The sequence below is a fragment of the Saccopteryx leptura genome, chromosome 6 (genome assembly GCF_036850995.1).
Source record: "Saccopteryx leptura isolate mSacLep1 chromosome 6, mSacLep1_pri_phased_curated, whole genome shotgun sequence".
NCBI classification, from domain to species: Eukaryota; Metazoa; Chordata; class Mammalia; order Chiroptera; family Emballonuridae; genus Saccopteryx; species Saccopteryx leptura.
Window position 1 is genome coordinate 49,095,863 of NC_089508.1, and position 18,206 is coordinate 49,114,068.

General features: G+C 39.3%; 1 protein-coding gene and 1 pseudogene across 1 annotated transcript in view; both read left to right on the forward strand.

The window, feature by feature from the left end:
* Positions 1-18,206, forward strand: part of SOS2 (SOS Ras/Rho guanine nucleotide exchange factor 2) — a 111,505-nt gene that overhangs the window by 10,624 nt on the left and 82,675 nt on the right. The gene's annotated exons all lie outside the window — the stretch shown is intronic.
* LOC136375854 (NKAP-like protein) lies at positions 14,470-15,723 on the forward strand (annotated as a pseudogene).

Genomic DNA, 18,206 nt, shown 5'->3' on the forward strand with positions numbered 1-18,206 from the left:
TCAGTCTCCTGAAGTATTAAGATAGCCTCTTAACTGGTCTCCTGTCTTCTACCTTTGTCCCATTCAGTCTTTTCTCAACACAGTAGAGTTGAGATCATGTAATTCCTTTGTTTAGAACTCTTGTCAGTGTTTCTCAGAACACTAGTGAAAGTCCTTCTAAGCCCTCTACAGCAGGAGTCCCCAAACTTTTTACACAGGGGGCCAGTTCACTGTCCCTCAGACCATTGGAGGGCCGGATTATAAAAAAACTATGAACAAATCCCTATGCACACTGCACATATCTTATTTTAAAGTAAAAAAACAAAATGGGAACAAATACAATATTTAAAATAAAGAACAAGTAAATTTAAATCAACAAACTGACCAGTATTTCAATGGGAACTATGGGCCTGCTTTTGGCTAATGAGATGGACAATGTCTGGTTCCATATTTGTCACTGCTAGCTGTAACAAGTGATATGATACGCTTCCGGAGCCGTGAGGCCTGCGTCCCACGTCACCGGAAGTAGTACTGTACGTGAGCGAAGCTGCACTTTGCAGCATCTGCATCCTGTGTCCTCTCACTGACCACCAATGAAAGACGTGCCCCTTCCGGAAGTGTGATGGGGGCCGGATAAATGGGCTCGGGGCCGCATGTGGCCCGCAGGCCGTAGTTTGGGGACCTCTGCTCTACAGTCTGCTGCTGCCTCCCTCTCCCTTTTACCTCACTGACTTCATTGATTATGTCTTTTTTTTTTTGCTTTACTCTTGCTTTATACTGGCATCCTTGTACCTACAACACTTAGACATCTTCTAGTCTTAGGGCTTTTGTACTTGCTGTTTCTTCTGCCTACAATCTTTTTGAAGATAAAAACAAGAGTGGGCCTTTTACCACATTTAAGTCTTCAGGCAAGCAACCATTATCTTCTTGAAGAAGCACCTCTTATGGCCTGTCAAAAATTGCTAAATCCCCTGTTTCCTGGTCATTCCTATGTAGATGTTAAGAATATGAGCCAATCCAAGTTTATTATCATCTTTCGTAAACCCACATCTTCAGGATAAGTGATATGCTTAGTTCTATAGTCAGAAATCTGTTCATCATCTCTTTCTCACATCAGGCTCACAGCTAATCAACGCTGAGTCTTGAGTCTTTCTCCCAAAAGGAATTTCTAACATTTTTTTCTAACTTTTTGCTATGTATACCCAAAAGAATTTTGAAAAATTCACACATTTTTATGTTGACATCTAAAAATTTTCATCAAGTTCAAATAATTGCAGAGGATATAATTTTGTGTTCTGAATACTAATGTTTTGTTTTATTTATTTATTTTAAGACTTTATTTGTTGATTTTAGAGAGAGGAGAGTAAGAAAAAGGGTGAGGGAGGGGGAGCGGGAAGCATCAACTGGTTGTGGTTGCTTCTTACATGTGCCTTGACCAGGCAAGCCTGGGGTTTCGAATTGGCAACGTCTGATTCCAGGTCGTGGCTTTATCTACTGCACCACCGTAGGTCAGGCAAATACTGATGTTTTAATATAAAACAGTTTCATCAGTCTTTTAAATGTATCCAGTGAAATCAATACCATAATAATTTGATATTCACCATCCATCCTTTTTAACATATATATGACAAAGTGCTTTTTTAAAAGTTGAAATTTTATATTCTTTTTTCTGTGAACTTATCATTCCACTTCTGTGTAATTATATATATGTATCTATATATATATATTTTAAATTTATTTTATTTATATTTTTTAGACAGAGACAGAATCAGAGAGAGGGATAGATAGGGACAGAGAGACAGGAAGAGAGAGAGATGAGAAGCATCAGTTCTTCACTGCAGCGCCTTAGTCGTTCACTGATTGCTTTCTCATATGTGCTTTGACCGGGAGACTACAGCAGAGCGAGTGACCCCTTGCTCAAGCCAGTGACCTTGGGCTTCAAGCCAGCCACCTTTGGGCTCAAGCCAGTGACCATGGGGTCATGTCTGTGATCCCACGCTCAAGCCAGTAACCCTGCGCTCAAGCTGGTGAGCCCATGCTCAAGCTGGGTGAGCCCATGTTCAAGCCAGCGACCTTGGGGTTTCAAACCTGTCTGCATCCCAGTCTGATGCTTTATCACTGTGCCACCGCCTGGTCAGGCTATATATATATTTTTTTAAGTGAGAGGAGGGGAGATAATGAGACACACTCCTGCATGCATGTGCCCCCACACCATCCAGCAACTACCATCTTGGACCAGTGCTTGATTCATCTGAGCTATTTTTAGTGCTTGAGACTGATGTGCTCCAGTGGAGTTATTCTCAGTGCCCACGCCAACACCTGAACCAGTGGAGCCACTGGCTGCAGGAGGGAAAGAGGGAGAGAAGGGAGAGAGAGAGAGAGAGAGAGAGAGAGAGAAAGAGAAAGAGAAGTAGATGGTCACTTCTCTTGTGTGACCTGACCAGGAATCAAAGCCAGGACATCCATATGCCAGGCCAACCAGCCAAGACCATAATTATATTCTAATATAATATTTTTGTGTTTAATAGTCTTTGATTGATCTTTCCTTTGTATTTATACTTTGCAACAACAGAAAAGTGTATTAAATTTTTAAAAATTTCCCCAATGACTATAAAGCTTTTTAAAACCTTTCCTTTGGGTTGAATTCTTAGTAGGCCATAGTTGATCAAAAGAACATGAATGTCGGCCCTGGCCAGTTGGCTCAGCGGTAGAGCGTAAGCCTGGCGTGCGGGGGACCCGGGTTCGATTCCCAGCCAGGGCACATAGGAGAAGCGCCCATTTGCTTCTCCACCCCCCCTCCTTCCTCTCTGTCTCTCTCTTCCCCTCCCGCAGCCAAGGCTCCATTGGAGCAAAGATGGCCCGGGCGCTGGGGATGGCTCCTTGGCCTCTGCCCCAGGCGCTAGAGTGGCTCTGGTCGCGGCAGAGCATCGCCCCCTGGTGGGCAGAGCGTTGCCCCTGGTGGGCGTGCCGGTGGATCCCGGTCGGGCGCATGCGGGAGTCTGTCTGACTGTCTCTCCCCGTTTCCAGCTTCAGAAAAATACAAAAAATACAAAAAAAAAGAAAAAAGAACATGAATGTCATCAATTTTGAAAAATAATCATAAAGCTTTATTGAAAAAACATTACTCAGTGATATTTATGTAGCTGTTTGCATTATGTTTAAATTTATGTTTAATGGGTGAAGATTACCTATTGCTAGAATGAGACAGTGTCTTGCTATCATGAATCAGGCGGGATTTAGCATTGGTTCTGTTCCTGTTTTCCGGTTTCTGTAGATGTAAGTCCTGACAACCCTTGTTAACATAAATAGAAGAAAAAAATTAAAAGCAGTCAAGCTCATTTTTAAAACTTTCTTCAAATATATGCCAAAATTTATGCTGTGAACTATCAAAAGTTATTTTTAATGATCTATCAGCCAGCAACTGAGTTAGGTTCTTCTTCAGTTTTGTTTAAAGCAAAAAATTGGAAACCACCTGACTTGTAAAATAATTTGTTCCCTGGTCTTTAGAATTACTCACTATTTTATTTTTTAGCTTTTCCAGGCCTTGTCAAATGATGAATAGTTTTAAATGTTACTTTTTCACTTTTTTAGTTAGAGGTACTTTGTTTAGTCCAATATATCGTACACCTTAGCCATGGCAATTTTTGTTGATAAAATGTGTTTTACCCTAACTCATTCTTTAAATATATTTTCATTGAATCATTGGAGATGCAGATCTAGCTTATTGTGTTAGTTTTCTGTTGCTGCATAACCAATTATCAGAAACTTAGTGGCTTAATATAATACATGTACTCTTTCCTAGTTTCTGTAAGTCCAGACACAACCTGGCTACCTGGGTTCTCTGTTTAGAGTCTCACACTGATGAAATAAAAGGTTTTGGCTGGGGCTGCAGTCTCATTTGAGATTTAGGGTCGTCTTCCAAGATTATGTGGTTATTGGCAAATTCATTTTCTTGTAGTTCCATATCTGAGCCCTTAGCTCCTACAAGCTGCCACCATTCCTTGCCATGTGACTCTTCCTATAACTGTCAGTTTGCTTCTTCCAGGCCAACAGGAATGCATCTGTTGCTGTTTTTTAAAAGTCTCACACTTCTAGACCCTTTTTAAAGGGCTCACCTGATTTAGGTCAGGCCCACTGAGGATAATCTGCCTTAACTGATTAGGGACTTTAGTAACCTTCACAATGTACAGTAACCTGATCACAGGAGTGATATTTCATTATATCATTTTATGGAAGATATCTACCACATGACCTAATTGTCAGGGTCAGTTTTAATTGTTGAGCTAACCAGCCTAATCATATTTCTCTTCTTTCAGACGTCTGGCCTAATTTTTCAATTCTAATGAATGTATGACATGTCACATGCCAACTATCTCACTTCTGAATTCTAATTGTAAGATAGATAAGGTATGAAAACTTGCTTTGCATTTTTTCTCCTGAATGAAATAAAATAATACTGCCTTTAGTGTTTCTTTTTTTTTAATTAAAAATATTTTTTTTTTCCATTGGGGGAGAGAGGAAAGGAGAGTGTGAGAGAGAGAGCGAAGCATCAACTCGTTCTGCTTAGTTCTGTTTAGTTGTGTATTTGTTGATTACTTCTCATGTACCCTGATTGGGGATCAAACCCACAACCCTGGTGTTACGGGATGATGCTCTAACTGACTGAGCTAACCGGCCAGGGCAAAAATAGGTAATATATTTTTTTAAGGTTTTCACTATTGATTTTTAGAGGGAGGAGAGAGAGAGAAGGGCAGTGGGTGGGGGGAGCGGGAAGCACCAACTCCAGTTGCTTTTTGCATGTGCCTTAACAGACAAGTCAGGGGCCTTGAACTAGTGACCTGAGCACTCCAGGTCGAGGATTTATCCACTGCAGCACCACAGGTTAGGCAAAAGTAGATAAAAATTTGATTCATTCACACCAGATGGCTATTGATTGTTGTGTTAGCTATTGTCTTTTTTTTTATTTATTTGACAGTTTAAGGGAAAAGAGGTCAGTGCCCCTGACTAAAAAGTCAGGTATTGCATGTTTTAGAAATTCTTGTAGTCCAGTAGTTGAAAATCGCTGGACTAAGAGATGGAAGAAGCAAGGTACTTAAATGAAAAATACTTATAATCGTCTCTTTGTTTAGTGCCCTGAAATTTCTTTTTTGTTTTATTACACCCCAGGGCAACACAAAATAGTGAGATTCAGAGGAAATAAGAGATCTGCCTTTCTCCAGTAAAGTGGGAAAGGGCAGTTGTGAAGGAGAGGTGGGAAAGGAGCTCCTGCATTACTGCATGAGTGCAGGCACCTTGTCAGGCAGGTCTTCAAGCCAGGAGGACACATGCTGAGGGCAGATAGAAGAGGGTGAAGGGGGATACATGGTGATAGAAGGAGACTTGACTTGGGGTGGTGAACACACAATGCCATGTACAGATGATGTGTTATGGAACCGTGCACCTGAAACCTGTATAATTTTGATAACCAAAGTCACCCCAGTGAATTCAATAAAAAAAAGTACACATACATGGTACTTTGATAGCATGCTAAAGGTTGGGGTATTTGGCTCAAGTAGTCTTAAACTTTGACTGAATAAAACATATTTAGTAATAGTGATCTTTTCATAGTCCTCAGGAAAAAAAAGCCAATATTAACTTATTTTCAATTTTATTTTTTTCTCATAAACTTTTCTTAAGTCTGTGGTCCCTGTTGCAGCTTACTTGCTAGTGAGTAGTGGAACATTGTAAAATACATGAACAAGAGATACAGAAGTTTTACAGGGAAAATAACTTATGGTACTTTTTTGTTTTCTCTTACAAACATGGGCCTTTAGTTTAAAATTATATAATTATTTATACTAACATTACTGCTTACTGTGATGAAATATAAGTATCTTAATATTTCATGTTCTGCTAAGAGAACTGTGACTTACAAATGCTCTGCCACTGGAATAAGTATGCTAACCATTAATCTAGCCTGTACTTGACTTTACAGGCTAATGGCTTTCCTGTATGGGAAAGTACTTACAGATCACATGCCATTTCATTCCAATCAAGGAAATTTTATTTATTTATTTATTTATTTTATTTATTTATTTTACAGGGACAGAGAGAGTCAGAGAGAGGGATAGATAGGGACAGACAGACGGAATGGAGAGAGATGAGAAGCATCAATCATCAGTTTTTTGTTGCAACACCTTAGTTGTTCATTGATTGCTTTCTCATATGTGTCTTGACTGGGAGCCTTCAGCAGATGGAGTAACCCCTTGCTCGAGCCAGCGACCTTGGGTCCAAGCTGGCGAGCTTTTTGCTCAAGCCATATGAGCCCACATTCAAGCTGGCGACCTCGGGGTCTCGAACCTGAGTCCTTCTGCATCCCCGTCTGACGCTCTATCCACTGTGCCACCGCCTGGTCAGGCCAAGGAAATTTTTAATGACAAAAATTTTAGCTTCAGCTTATAGTCTTTTCTAGATGTTTTGATTATTTTATGGTTAGCCCTCACTTAATATTAAGCTACGCCGAATGAGATTCCTTGCCTGTATCTTTTTCTTTCCTTTTTTAAAAAAGATTTTATTTATCTTTTTTTATTATTCATTTTAGAGAGGGGAAGGGAGAGAGAGAGAGAGCAGGAGTTGGGGGTTGAGGGTGGGGGGAGCATTAACTCCCATATGTGCCTTGACCAAGCAAGCCCAGGGTTTCAAACTAGCGACCTCAGCATTCCAGGTCGATGCTTTATTCCCTGCGCCACTACAGGTCAGGCATTGCCTGTGTCTTATCTAATTTTAAATAAACCTACATTGAAAAACTGTCAAGAAAGCACCTAATTAAGAGCACTGAATCTAAGTGAGAAGTGAATATTTATAAACAGTGAGAATGGAGAACATAGAGTGGGAATCTCTTCCTTTATAATATTTTATGAGATAACTGAGTCTCCAGGTATATATCTAAGTGAAATAAAAACAAATATTATGGAGTGCTAAACTTTTCCAGGTTCCCAGTTTTCAGCCAGGTTAAGAAATCTATATACTACTGTGGATTTATTTATTTAGCAAGTATTTACTGAGTGCTTTCTTATGCACAGTATAGTAGATACTAGGTTACTTGTGTGTAAAGGGGTGGGAAAATAGGCAGAAACCAAAAACATATGAAATGGTTCTTAGGCAGTTTATAGTGTACAACTATGGTATCAGTTCTTGAGATATATATGTTGATCAGAAGACTGCTACCTTAGATTATATTTTTATATTATTTTAACTTCTTTGGGAGTATAATTGACATACAATAACATGCACATATTTAAAGTGTCGAGTTTAAGTGTTTATGTATGTATACATCAGTGGAAGCATCACAATAAGAGTAGTGAAAATATCCTTCAGCGCCACAAATTTTCTCATGATTCTCTGTGATTGTGCCTCCCATTCCTCCCCACTCTCCTGTCCCAGCAATCACTGATTTGCTTTCTATCATTATCGATTGTACTTTCTAGAGTTTTCTATTAATGAAATCATCTAGTATATAATCTATTTTGTCTGACATCTTTCACTCAACATAATTATTTTTAGATTCATCCTTGTATATATCAACAGTTCATCCTTTTTATTGCTCATTGGTATTTTATTGTGTATATACACCGTTTGCTTATTCATTCACCTGTTGATGTGCGTTTGGTTTTCAGATCTTGACTATTACAAATAAAGCTGCTATAAATGTTTGTGTACAAGTCTTTGGATGGTCATATATTTCCTTTTTTTTTTTTTGATAATTACCAAAGAGTGGCTGACACAGGTAGTAGATGTATGGTTTTTTTTGTTTTGTTTTTTGGGGATGTTTTTTAGAGAGAGACAGGCAGGAAGGGAGAAAGATGAGAAGCATCAACTCGGTTGTATCACTTTAGTTGTTCATTGATTGCTTCTCATACGTGCCTTGATAGGAGTGGGGGGTGGGGGTAGGGGTGTGTGCTCCAGCTGAGCCAATGACCTTGAGCTTCAAGCCACCAACCTTTGGGCTCAAGCCAGCAACTGACCCTGGGATCATGTGGATGATTTTATGCTCAAGCCAGTGACCTGTGCTCAAGCTGGATGAGCCCACGCTCAAACTGGCAAACTTGGGTTTTCCTAAGGTGACCAATCGTCCTCCTTTAGGGAGGACAGTCCTTCTTTCATAAGTTCCGTCCTTCCTCTAAAAGTGTCCTCCTACATGTCCTTTTTTTTGGTATTGGAAGACTATAATCTGTAAATGTCTGTATTTGATCAGTGGAGGGTTGATTCATTACTACTGATATGACATATTTGTATCTAAATGAGTACTTTTTTCTTACAATTATAATTAAAAATTAATAGGCATGTAGGCATAATTACAATATAAAATATTACAAATGTTTTTATGCATTTATCATTATAATATATTATTGTTGCAACAAATAAAATGTTTCTTTTGTTTACGATATTGTTTTCTTCAATTTATTTTGCCCTCCTTTTTATTGTAAAAAAGTTGGTCACCTTAGTTTTCCAAACCTGAGACCTCAGTGTCCCAGGTTGTTGCTCTGTCTACTGCACCGCCACTGGTCAGGCTAGGTATATGTTTTAACTGTTTTCCATTCAAACTGTTGTACTGTTTTGTGTTCTCACCAGAAATATGAGAATTCCAGTTTTTCCTGCCAGCGCTTGATATTTAATTTAATTTTAGCCACTCTGATAGATATGTGCTGATATCTTGTTGTGGTGATTAATAATGTTGAGCATCTTTCATATTCTTATTTGCCATCTATAATACTGTCTCTGGCAAAGTATTCAGGTCTTTTGCCCATTTTTGTTGAGTTGTTTGTTTTCTTACTGTTGATTTTGAGAGTTCTTTGTACATCTGAGTATAAATCCTTTATCAGATATATGCTCTACAAGGATATTTTTGTCTGTAGTTTATCTTTTTATTTTTTAACATTTTTGAAGAGAAAAAGTTTTAAATTTTTATTAAGTTTATTTGCTTTTGTAAAGATTGTGCCATTAGTGTCATAGCTAGGAAATTTTAATTAGCCCAGGATTATATAAATTTTCTGTTTTTCTCATGTAGAAGTTTTATAATTCTAGGTTTTATGTTTTGGTTTGTGGTCATTTTAGTTAATTTTTATATATGATGAGAATTATGTATATGTTACATTTGTGTTTTTCCATATGAATATCTGGTTGTTCTACAACCATTTATTAAAAAGGCTCTCCTTTCCCCTTTGCATCTTTATCAAAATCATGTGTGTGTGTGTGTGTGTGTGTGTGTGTGTGTGTGTGTTACGCTTTTATTTCTGGATTCTGTTCCATTGACCTTTCTGCCTATCTTTACATCAGTATCACAATGATTTGATTATGATAGCTTTATTAAAATTCTTGAAATTTATTTTTTAATTTAAATTTTTTTTTCTGAAGTTGGAAACGGGAGGCAGTCAGACAGACTCCCACATGCGCCCAACCGGGATCCACCCAGCATGCCCACCAGGGGGCAATGCTCTGCCCATCTGGGGTGTCGCTCTGTTGTAACCAGAGCCATTCTAGCGCCTGAGGCAGAGGCCATAGAGCCATCCTCAGTGCCCCGGGCCAACTTTGCTCCAGTGGAGCCTTGGCTGTGGGAGGGGAAGAGAGAGACAGAGAGGAAGGAGAGGGGGAGGGGTGGAGAAGCAGATGGGTGCTTCTCCTGTGTGCCCTGGCCAGGAATCAGACCTGAGACTCTTGCACGCCAGGCTGATGCTCTACCACTGAGCCAACCGGCCAGGGCCATAAGAATTTTAAAACCTGTATATCAATTTCTACCAAAAAAAAGCTTCTGGAACTTTGATTGGGATTGTGTTGAATTTATAGGTCATTTGAGAGGGATTGACATCTTAACAATATTAGGTCTTCTAATACATAAAGTATATCTTTTTATTTATTTAGGTCTTGTAAATATTCTATCAGCAATATTTTGTACTGGTTAATGTATATCCTCAGAATGAAAATATTTTTTCCTTTTTTCTTTCTTTGTCTTTTCTCAAGATTGCTCTGGCTAATCTAGGTTCTGTGTATTTCTCTAGAAATTTTAGGATCAGCCTGTCAATTTCTATTTTAAAATTTTTGTTTTTCTTTTTAAATTGAATTTTAACTCTTTCACAACAAACAAAACTTCCAGTATTCTCAACATTTGCATCCTTGCAGACATCTTGGCAATAGAATGAAGAATCTGGCATAAATAAATGTACTGTGTAGCCAAAGGGATTTATTTCTACTGTTGTGCCAGAAACTCAAATGTTAATTGATTGAACAGATACACTGGCAGGAATTTTTATTTGCTCATGAATATTGAGAACTTAAAAATATAAATTAGGAGGCCCTGGCCGGTTGGCTCAGTGGTAGAGCGTCGGCCTGGAGTGCAGGAGTCCTGGGTTCGATTCCCGGCCAGGGCACACAGGAGAAGCGCCCATCTGCTTCTCCACCCCTCCCCCTCTCCTTCCTCTCTGTCTCTCTCTTCCCCTCCCGCAGCCAAGGCTCCATTGGAGCAAAGTTGGCCCCGGCGCTGGGGATAGCTCTATGGCCTCTGCCTTAGGCACTAGAATGGCTCTGGTTGCAACAGAGCAATGCCCTAGATGGGCAGAGCATCGCCCCCTGGTGGGCATGCTGGGTGGATCCCTGTCGGGCGCATGAGGGAGTCTGTCTGACTGCCTCCCCATTTCCAACTTCAGAAAGATGCAAGGAAGAAAAAGGAAAGAAAAATAAAATAAAATAAATTAGGAAATAAGTCTGAAATTCATCAAATCTAGTGTTTATTGAGATAAACAATAACTTAAAGTTTAATGCTTTTATATGTGTCTATGCCTGTATTTATAGTATTCTGACTGTTTTGTTTATAGTGTATGTGTAAAGAAGTATCTTCTGGCAATTTTAAAATATGAAGTTACTAAAATACAGGTCTGACTTGTTAATCTACTATTAAAGACTGAAAATTATTTTAATTGCTCGTTTTCTGACTAGTCCTTCAGAAAAACATGATAGGTAGTTTGTTCTAATGTGGTAGTTTTATGTTTATTGTATCTTAAGGTGCTGAGATAGTAAATACTGTTGAAGTATAAAGTATGATTTTTTTTATTGTCATCTTGATGTTCTGTTAGTATTTATGGGTGGGATTTTAGCATTGTATTTTTGTTCTTATGATTTTTCATATTTGCAATTACTTTAAGAGGTTCAATGTAAGAAACTTTGATGCTCAATGTTGAAGATCCTTTGCAGGTTATTTACTAAAATCATAATCTCAAAAAGAATCCATTCCTACTCTTTTACGGATTCTTGCTGTATTGGCCAAGAGTTTGCTTAAAGGCTTTAATCACTGTAAAAAAAAATAGAAGACTAGATAAAGAATATGTGGCACATATACACCATGGTATACTATTCAGCCATAAGAAATGATGACATTGGATCACTTACAACAAAATGGTGGGATCTTGATAACATTATATGGAGTGAAATAAGTAAATCAGAAAAAAACAAGAACTGCAGGATTCCATACATTGGTGGGACATAAAAACAAGACTAAGAGACATGGACAAGAGTGTGGTGGTTACGGGGGGGGGGAGAGGGAAGGAATCTGAAGGGGGAGGGGTGGGGGAGGGGCACAAAGAAAACTAGATAGAAGGTGACGGAGGACAATCTGACTTTGGGTGATGGGTATGCAACAGAATTGAATGACAAGATAACCTGGACATGTTTTCTTTGAATATATGTACCCTGATTTATTGATGTCACCCCATTAAAATAAAAATTTATTTATAAAAAAAAGAATCCATTCCAATTAGACATTATCTTAATTCTCATGCACATTTTCACTGTGTATGGCGTTTGCCTTTTATGGAAGGTTGATACAAGAAATAACCTTGTGAATTCCACTGCTAAGCTTCAATAATAAACTTTTATGTAGAAAAGGAAGGTCTTTTTTTACTATATTGCTCTAATAGAACTATATAGTACAGTGTAATTAAGTTTCCTTTTATTGGTGGAAGATGTAAGAGGAAATATTTATTTCTCCTAATTCTATTTCGAATTTATAAGGAAATATAAAGTCTGACGTTTTGGATATTGGTCCTATATGAATTTCTAACTGCCTTACTTAAATCTTCTTATCCAAACTTAAAAAAAAAAATCTTGCCCTGGCTGGGTAGCTCAGTTGGTTAGAGCATTATCCTGATACACAAAGATTGCCAGTTTAATCCCTGGTCAAGGAACATACAGAGAGAGATTGATGTTTCTGTCTCTCTTTCCTCTCTCTCTGAAATCAATAAATAAAAATTAAAAAAATAATCTTTACTTATCTAAGATTCATGTGTACTTTCTCTTTCCCATATCCTCACTTCAAATCATGTTTCTTTATAAATTAGTTTGTATTTTATCAATATTATTTATGCAAATAAAAAGATAACTAGCTTTATCGGGCTTGTTATGAAAAAATGTACCTTCTCCCTGTTCACAAAATTTTCTGCTTCCTACAATCACTTACTGTATTTATCGCAATAATTTGTTTCAGTATTCCATATCACTAAGGAAAAGAAGTGCTTATATGGCTACTTCTTGGTTTTTCTGTTGTGTGCATTATTTGCTGACTTTCCCATCATGGAAGGTAAGGATTTAATAATCTTTAATATATATATATATTTCTTCTTCCACCCTTATATATATAGTTCCTGCCTTCCACCAACCACATGGTTATATCTTAATTTTGGTTGGCTTGGTATTTGAAATTTACATTACTATGACCGTAGATGCTATTTTATAATTAAACCATTTTTTTCCCGACTATCCTTTTGCTTTTACTGGAGTTAATAATTGTCTTGTTATAGTATAAAAATTGTATAGTTTTCTATGTACTTATTAATTCAAGCTCAAATTCTCTACCAGTTGTTTAAGTATCCTCTCAAGATTTTTAGAACTGGCCTAACCAGGCAGTGGTGTCCTGGATAGAGCTTTGGCCTAGGATACTGAGGACCCAGGTTTGAAACCCTTAGGTCACCAGCTTGAGCGCAGGATCACCTTGAGTGTGGGATCATAGACATGGCCCTGTGGTTCCTGGCTTCAGACTCAGGGTCACTGGCTTGAGCAAGTGGTCACTTGCTCTGCTGGCACCCCCCCCCCCCCAGTCAAGGCACATCTAAGAAAACAATCGGTGAACAACTAAGGTGCTGCAACTATGAGTTGATGCTTCTTCTCTCTCCCTTATGGTCTGTCTGTTCTGTCTGTCTGTCTGTCCCTCTCGCAGTTAAAAAAAATTATGTGTATATACAGTTTGTCCGTAAAGTCATGGTGCACTTTTGACCAGTCACAGGAAAGCAACAAAAGACGATAGAAATGTGAAATCTGCACCAAATAAAAGGAAAACTCTCCCAGTTTCATACCTTTTCAGTGCAGTTCGATGTGGGCTCACGCACAGATTTTTTAGGGCTCCTTAGGTAGCTATCCCGTATAGCCTCTACAGACTCGTCACTGACTGATGGCCTACCAGAACGGGGTTTCTCCACCAAACTGCTGGTTTCCTTCAACTGCTTATCCCACCGAGTAATGTTATTCCTATGTGGTGGCGCTTCGTTATAAATGCGCTGATATTCACATTGCACTTTGGTCACGGATTCGAATTTAGTGAGCCACAGAACACACTGAACTTTCCTCTGTACCGTCCACATCTCGACTGGCATGGCTGTGGGCTGCTGTGCTGTATACACAGTGTTACATCATCATCTGCGCATGCACACGTGCTGCCACATCATCCTACAGAAACTGGGAGGGTTTTCCTTTTATTTGGTGCAGATTTCACATTTCTATCCTCTTTTGTTGCTTTCCTGTGACCGGTCAAAAGTGCACCATGACTTTACGGACACACTGTGTGTGTGTGTGTGTGTGTGTGTATGTGTGTGTGTGTGTGTGTGTGTGTGTGTGTGTGTGTATCATGGAATTAGCTGGTATTATGTTTAGACTTTTGTTTCTTTGTCACAAGTGAAGATAATGACCTGTAATTTTTGTCTTTATTTTTTGAGTTTTTATATCTAGACTACCCTCAAAATGAGTTGGGAAGTTTGTCTTGTTCTTTTTCTGTTTTCTGGGAAAGTTTTTTTTAAGATTGTTGCATTTCTTCCTTAAATGTTTGATGAGATTGTCAGTAAAGCCATTTAGGCCCATATATACTGGGCTGTAAAAACAAGTTTCAACAAATTTCACACACAAGATAATTGAAATAATAGAAAGTATGCTTTCTGACCTAAGTATGATCATTCTAGAAATTATTTTTAAAAAGATAACTTATAAAAAGTGATGGCACCAGTGTCTGGCCCGCTATTCTGAGGATACCCCAGGCTCCCAGAGAGTGATGCAGCTTATCGAGGAGCAGCTATTCCCATTCTCACTCCCCCTGCTCTTCACAATTACACTTTCTCATCATCTTCTTCTGCCTACTGCAGTAGGCACTGCTTCTGTCACCACCACTATGCAGGTGACCAGCAGTAGCAGAAGACTGAGATGGAGAAAGAGAGCTATCATCAGAGGAGGCTGAAAGAGAGGGAAAGGATAGTAAAGTTGGGAGCTTCTGAGGTGTGGAAGCTGTCTCCAAATTATCCTGATCTGGATTTTGATGAACACACCCCATTTGAAGATGAAGAAGTAAAAACTCAGAAGACCAGCTGTTCAGATTCTAGCTCCAAATAAAAAATAAAAAAGACCAGTCGTTCAAGAAACAAGAAAAAAAGAAAAAGTCCAAAATTAAATATAGAAAATATTATGGTAGTAGTGACAGTAATTTAGACTTTGACATTAATTCTAGCTCTGATGATGATGAGGAAAAGAGAGCTAAAAAAGCTAAGAACAGAGAAGAAAAACAAAGTTTGTGGGGGTGGGACAAGGAAAATAATAAGACTGAAAAGGGATCCAGCAACCTCCCTCAAGCTATGAGGATCAGAAAGAGAGTTGCCAGAAGATATCTGGATTGAGTATTCAAAGATTGCAGCTATGTTGGATCTTTTTTTTTTTTTTTTTTTTTTTGTTGTTGTTGTTGTTTTACAGGGATAGAGAGAGAATCAGAGAGAGGGATAGATAGGGACAGACAGACAGGAACAGAGAGAGATGGGAAGCATCAATCATCAGTTTTTCGTTGTGACACCTTAGTTGTTCATTGATTGCTTTCTCATTCTTAGTTGTTCATTGATTGCTTTCTCATATGTGCCTTGACCACGGGCCTTCAGCAGACAGAGTAACCAGCGACCTTGGGTCCAAGCTGGTGAGCTTTTTGCTCAAACCAGATGAACCCGTGCTTAAGCTGGAGACCTCGGGGTCTTGAACCTGGGTCCTTCCACATCCCAGTCCAACGCTCTATCCACTGCGCCACCACCTAGTCAGCTATGTGGATCTTATAGGTGCAGAATCACGTGTAATACACATCTCTTGAGATGAGAAACCTTTGAACTATGCTATACTCTGCTCCCAGGTGCAACTATGACTGAGTGTGTAAAAGCTGGAAAGCGTTTCCCACAAGGTGAAATTGGGCTGATAAGTAAAGAAATTGCTTCATTTGAATGTTCAAGTTATGTTATGAGTGGTAGCAGGCATCACAGAATGGAGACTGTATGACAACATAAAGAGAACCATATCTACGGTGCAGTTAAGAAGAGAGCGCTTGCATTTTTTAACCAATAAGAGAGATTAAAGAGAGAAATTAACATTTTAGCCAGTTTCTGAGAAATGGTGTACAAACAGACCAAAGGGAAAGATTACAAATAAGGACTTTTGTTCTACAGTAAGACTTTCAACAGCAACTTTATATAACCAAAGTAGTACTAAAAAGGTTTTATGGTGCTACTGTACTTACTATGTTAGTAAGTCCTTCAAGAAAAAGCTACTTTTTGAGATCTCTTTAGCAATTTATTTTTAACTTAAAATGTTATACATGCACATGGTTGTTTTTTTTGTTTTTTTTTTTTTGTTTGTTTGTTTTTTCATTTTTCTGAAGCTGGAAACAGGGAGAGACAGTCTGACAGACTCCCGCATGCGCCCGACCGGGATCCACCCCGCACGCCCACCAGGGGCGACGCTCTGCCCACCAGGGGGCGATGCTCTGCCCATCCTGGGGGTCGCCATGTTGCGACCAGAGCCACTCTAGCGCCTGAGGCAGAGGCCACAGAGCCATCCCCAGCGCCCGGGCCATTTTTGCTCCAATGGAGCCTTGGCTGCGGGAGGGGAAGAGAGAGACAGAGAGGAAAGCGCGGCGGAGGGGTGGAGAAGCAAATGGGCGCTTCTCCTGTGTGCCCTGGCCGGGAATCGAACCCGGGTCCTCCACACGCTAGGCCGACGCTCTACCGCTGAGCCAACCGGCCAGGGCTGCACATGGTTTTAAAAATATTCGAACACTATAGGAGAGTCAGTAAAATTTGACTCACCCAAGTCCCTGATCCTTCTGCCCAAAGAAATCTCTTTTTGGAGTCTTCTACAGTGTGTCTGTAAAGTCATGGTGCACTTTTGACTGATCACAGGAAAGCAACAAAAGACGATAGAAATGTGAAATCTGCACCATATAAAAGGAAAACCCTCCCAGTTTCTGTAGGATGATGTGGCAGCATGTGCGCATGCGCAAATGATGACGTAACACCTTGTATACAACGGAGCAGCCCACGGCCATGCCAGTCTAGATGTGGATGGTACAGAGGAAAGTTCAGTGTGTTCTGTGGCTCGCAAAATTCGAATCCGTGACCAAAGTGCAACGTGAATATTGGCGCGTTTACGAAGTGCCACCACATAGGAATAACATTACTCGGTGGGATAAGCAGTTAAAGGAAACCAGCAGTTTGGTGAAGAAACCCCGTTCTGGTAGGCCATCAGTCAGTGACGAGTCTGTAGAGGCTGTACGGGATAAGCTACCTAAGGAGCCCTAAAAAATCTGTGCGTGAGCCCACATCGAACTGCACTGAAAAGGTATGAAACTGGGAGAGTTTTCCTTTTATTTGGTGCAGATTTCACATTTCTATCGTCTTTTGTTGCTTTCCTGTGACCGGTCAAAAGTGCACCATGACTTTACAGACACACTGTATTAAAAAAATAAATATAAAAACCCCATGTTTAGAAATTAAGAAATATACTTCTAAATTCTAAAGGTCAAAGAAGAAACTATAGTGGAAATTAGAAGCTTTTGAAATGAGTAACTACAAAAATATTACATATCTGCCTGACAAGGCGGTGGCGCAGTGGATAGAGCGTCAGACTGGGATGCGGAAGAGCCAGGTTCGAGACCCGGAGGTCGCCAGCTTGAGTGCGGGCTCATCTAGCTTGAGCAAAAAGCTCACCACCTTGAGCCCAAGGTCACTGGCTCAAGCAAGGGGTTACCCGGTCTGCTGAAGGCCCGTGGTCAAGGCACATATGAGAAAGCAATCAATGAACAACTAAGGTGTCGCAACGAAAAACTGATGATTGATGCTTCTCATCTCTCTCTGTTCCTGTCTGTCTGTCCCTATCTATCCCTCTCTCTGACTCTCTCTGTCTCTGTAAAAAAAAAAAAAAAAAAAAAAAAAAAAAAAATCAAAATCTGTGGGATTTTTTTTACAAAAGTAGTTCTTAGAAAAAATATACAGATGAAAAATGGAAGGTTGAAAAAATAATGACCAAATATCTATCTCAAAAAATTAGAAAAGATAACTAAATAAAAAGCAGAAGAAAATATGAAGATGAAGCAGATATAAATGAAATATACAACAAACATAAAATAGAGAGGATCAACAAAGCCAAAAGTTGGTTCTTGAAAAATTTAATAAAGTAAAATTGATAAACCTCTGAGAGACTTATGAAGATAAAGAATGAACACACAAATATTAGGAGTGAAAGTCATATCACTAAAGATCTTATAGGCTTGCAAAATACAAGAAGCTATAATGAACAATTTTATGATAAATTTTGAAAATTTAGTTGGTAAACTTCATGCTTTTGTCTTTATGGGAAACTTTTTAATTACTGAATGAGTCCATGGTGTTTATATCTTTCTAATACCATGGCATAAAAAGTTAAAATAGTGCCTGACCGAGCGGTGGTGCAGTAGATAGAGTGTCAGACTGGCACATGGAGGACCCAGGTTCGAAACCCCGAGGTCGCCAGCGTAGCGTGGGCTCATCTGGCTAGAGCCCAAGGTTGCTGGCTTGAGCAAGGGGTTGCTCACTCTGCTGTAGCTATGGTCAAGGCACATACGAGAAAGCAATCAGTGAACAACTAAGGTGCCGCAA